Source organism: Saccostrea cucullata, unplaced genomic scaffold (genome assembly GCF_032062105.1).
Source record: "Saccostrea cucullata isolate Sc308-1 unplaced genomic scaffold, CSIRO_AGI_Scuc_v1 ctg383, whole genome shotgun sequence".
Classification (NCBI taxonomy): Eukaryota; Metazoa; Mollusca; class Bivalvia; order Ostreida; family Ostreidae; genus Saccostrea; species Saccostrea cuccullata.
This window is the reverse complement of record NW_026933671.1, coordinates 100,561-105,075: the sequence shown is the minus strand read 5'-3', so window position 1 is coordinate 105,075 and position 4,515 is coordinate 100,561. Positions and strand designations below refer to the sequence as shown.

The following is a 4,515-nucleotide window of genomic DNA, read 5'->3' as shown; positions in this document are numbered from 1 at the left end:
TGCATAATAAATACACCATTTAATTTCATTGCATCCTAAGAAATATGTATGTAAAATTATTATTACAAAAACTCTTCAATATGTAAAGAGATATGCAGAAATCAAATATGCGTGTCACGTAGTCTACATAGAGAAAAGAAAACAAAAAAGATATCTCAAAATTGTTATCATCTATAAAATGATTAATGATGACGTATTTTAATTTATTCTAAATTATTATTATATGTTTGTCTTAAGTGGAAATCTGATATGCATAATTAAGCAGTATCCGTATAAATACAGATGTTCTGATCTAGAAAGGCACTGTAAGTGGACTCACGCAGAGATTCTCAGAATGCTGCGATTGTTTCTCATTCTAGCCTTGTGCTTCACTGCTGTGTTGTCCCAATGTAAGTATCATTTATTTAAAAATTATTAATCGAATTTTTTAGTTAAAAACAAATTGATCTTTTCAATGTCTATATGCCTACTCAAATACCAGTTCCTTGAGTTATCATTCAGATCAAGTTATTAATAATATTTTATATTCATAAATTAATTTAAAAGTATTGAAACATAAATACTTTTTATAACAAAGGTACATGTATTTAATGTATAAAAAATTCAATTAAGAAAAGAAATAATATTTGAACTAAGTTACGATTTAGTGATAAGTTTATAAAACCGCATATTTTATTAAAAAAAACAACAAAACAATCAGGAACTTTTTTATTTATTCACCATTTTCTCTTGCTAGGATTTTAAATTGTCTTCAAATATTTTTATTCAAATGCAAGAAAATGGCAAGTGTGTTTAATAGTGTGAATTGAAGAAATTCATATTGCATTCTCTATAAATCTACAGTCGGAGGGAGAGTGTTGTTTCCCAGGGGCAATAATGACTGGTGGAATAATAATAACGGACCGTGGGGCAATAATGACTGGTGGAACAATAATAACGGATGGTGGGGCAATAATAACGGACTGTGGGGCAATAATGACTGGTGGAATAATAATAACGGATGGTGGGGCAATAATAACGGATGGAACAATAACGGATGGTGGGATTAACTGACAGGACAATACAACAGAAGCTTAAGTGAAAAAGATGCATTGAGGAAGAGGCTAATGAATGGAACTATTTATTGTGTTTTTTTAATATAAATGTGGACAGTGGTGTAACAAAAGATGGAAAATGTTCAATATGTATTTTTAATGAATAAATATCAAAAATATACTGTGAAGGTTTTGATTTTGCACAAATTCTTCAAATACTATAAAATTAATGTTTTTTGATTGCCCTTGCTCCCTGATCAGAAGGTCGTTAGTTCGAATCTCCGCCGCGACTGACATAAGTCGGTAAAATAGGTAAAAAATATGTAAAAAATGTTGCTACGTCAATCCTCAGTGCTCGACACCTTGCAAGATACTTTATTGCTCAAAAGCCCTTAGTGACAAGTAAAGGTCTAAATTTTAAGCCTTTCTTGGTCCATGGTGACATCTCTATAGGCCCTATAAGTGAAAAAAAAATCTCGAATAGTAGGTGAAACAACAAACAAACAATTAATCAGTCAATCTAACTTAATTTTTAATTATAATATTTGACTTACCATGGAATAGCAATCAAATTTTTATAAGCTTCGACAATCTATGATATATGGATTATTATTTTTCTGTCTTTAAATTTGTGACAATATTATCCTAAATTTAAGAATAAAGGAAAACGACGTATAAGTAATTGCTTTAATACTCCCCCTACTATTTTTTCATTAAGCAATTACTTTAATTTTCATTCTTAATTTTAAAAAAATCAGCTAAGCTTTCATGTTAAAGAAATGAAGTTACAATTCTAAGCAAGACTTCTGAAAGAGAAATACAGGAAACATGTACCACAACGATCGAATCTATTGTACATAAATATTACGCCATGCAAGCAATGCACAAATATTTCTTTTAAATATTGAAAAATTTAAAAAAAATTGTAAATGGTTTATTTTAAAAAGTCAACAGTCTAGTTTGAAGATTTTTCATTAAAAGGTTAAGGAGCAAAAATGATGAACTCTGAAATATATATGATGTGAGCTTGAAAGTGGAATACGAGACGGGACACTTGTATGGCGAACAATAAATCAAATTTAACTGGATTACTTTCATTTTTCTTTCAAATCTAAATCAAAGGATATTACCGGTTATTTGGTAAAATATCCTAAAAATCCGTCATGAAAACATGTTAGTGCAATTTTTACAAAAAATCAACAGTGCAATTTTAAAATGTGTAAAAATAAAGCATATTTTGAAAGGGATCAGTATTCTGCCTTTGACCTCTCGATATGACCTTGACCTTTATAGTACATACAGAATGGATACATATGCTTAAATATCAGTTTTGGCATTTAATTTTTATAGTCTTTTGTTTACTGCTCTTAGATAGGGTAAACACATTACAAAATGTAAGCCCCAAAGTGACCAATACATAGGATTCTCTGATATTTTCACAAAATATGACACAAACATGCCAAAACTTAAAAAATTGTTGAGATAATATTCGACTTTTTTAGAAAATGGTTAAAATTAAAGCGGATATTACCGGTTATTTGGTACATCCATTTTTAAACAATACAAAATTGAAGTCTTTTCAAGAGGCATACATACGTAAAAAATGGAAAGTATTAAAGCTCAACATCCATTAACAGAGCAAGCACGAACCTCCAAACATCAGAGATGGGCTAAATTCCATGGAGGAATGGGTATCCCTTGCCGACCGGTCACACTAACCGTGCTCCTTGTCGCGACTGGGAAATAATAAAAAATTGTCGACAATTCAGTGTGTAAATAATGGCCTAACAATTTGCATAAAAATCATAGAAATATCCCCCATGCAAAACTTAGCACACAAGATCTCTGAATGTCTTCCACTTGCACTTTCACTTCCACAAGTCTTCGTGACTTGTAATTGTTTTCATGAATGTGAATGAGGAAGTGACTTTACAGACATGGTAACAGTGTACTTAAGCAGTTTACGATATGCTTAGCTAATAACCAGTAAGCATGTTGCTAAGAATATGCTTTAGAAATTTAAGTATATGTAATTTTATATACTTAAGGAATTTTTAGAATTTATATGCATGAAAAGCCTAGTCTCCAAAGCCACATAGATGTTGTCAATCAGAAAATCAAGCATCTTTTTTATGTCAGTTTCAAAGTATTTGTGTGACAGACTGTTTTTTTAACAAAAAACTTTTACAAATGACCAATGACAAGCTAATTAAAGAGCAAGAGCCACTTACAGCCCTTTTTGGCCCTAAGAATTTCTGTAAAATCAAAACTGCTCAGTTTAGGTCAAAAATGCTTTGTTTATCACTTGGAGTGTTGGTGACCATATTTCCATTGAACATGACGTAATTTTCCCTGTAGTCAATGCATTATGACATCATAAAATGCGCCATCTTTCCCATATCATTTAAATTCCTTTGAAAATGGCCTAAATATGAAGTTTTTTCCCCACTATTTCATAAAGAGCACAACATCTGATCAAAACATGCAATTACAAAATGAAAGATTTGTTTCTGAAGATGAAAAAAATGTTTTACTAAGTAATTTTAAGATTTTAAATTTTTTGCTGTGCTCATATTTTCATTTTTTACTGATGATAGTCAAATACGCCTGTTTTTTGCAAAGTTCAAGAACATTGCATTTTCTCAAAGCCTGATTTCCAATACTTTGATTCTCAAAAAGAAAATTTATAAAAGGAAATGAAAGAACTAAGTCTTCTACCTTGTTTTGATATATGAAATGGGAAGGAGAATGACACTTTATTAATTGTTATAAGGACAGGGCCATTTTATGCGTAAAGTGAACTTAGCTCTTTACAATAGCTCTTAACGAATCTATTTTTATTGCAAAGGTAGCTGTGGCTTGGACTTTAATTTATCGTGCGGAATGGTTGAGGATAAGGTTGAAAAAGTCGAAAGGTTTTTAGCTGTTGGGTTTTGTAAAATCATTTAATTTTAAATTTTTCAAATGGAATTTTTATTAGTATTCACATCTGATTTACAACACTTCTCGAATATATTGTTGCACAGTACTCTTGAAGTTTTTCTTCACAATCGTAGTTAAAGAGTAAAGAAAGAGGCTTGGTTGAACATTAACTGGGATCTGCTTTACATGTATCTTTGTTTTAAGGATTTTTGTGAAGTTTTGGAATACAATATAAATGTGGTAATTCATAGTTATTCTGGTTGTTAGGAATATTAAAAATTTTCATAACCAGCATAAGATTTTTAAAAATTCTTTCCTTAGAAATGATGTTATGGCTTTAAACTGAATATTCACTAGTAGAATTAAATCCAATTCGTCTAAATAACAATTTATGAATTTAAATAATGAACCACAAATTCAACAATCAGGCCTTGTAGAAATTTTATGGAAGACCATTTAGGACCTCTCAAAATATTTTTGAATTCAATATAACGAATTGTCAATTTTTAAAAAAAAAAGTATTTTCTCGTTATATTAGTTTTTTGAATTTGTTATGACG

At 30.1% G+C, this 4,515-nt stretch overlaps 1 long non-coding RNA gene across 1 annotated transcript; it reads left to right on the top strand.

Moving 5' to 3' along the window:
• Nucleotides 1-275: 275 nt before the first annotated feature.
• Nucleotides 276-1,215, top strand: LOC134238910 (uncharacterized). Its single transcript, XR_009986120.1, has 2 exons — nt 276-389; nt 844-1,215. It is a non-coding gene; the product is annotated as an uncharacterized LOC134238910 (long non-coding RNA).
• The last annotated feature ends 3,300 nt before the right edge of the window (nt 1,216-4,515 follow it).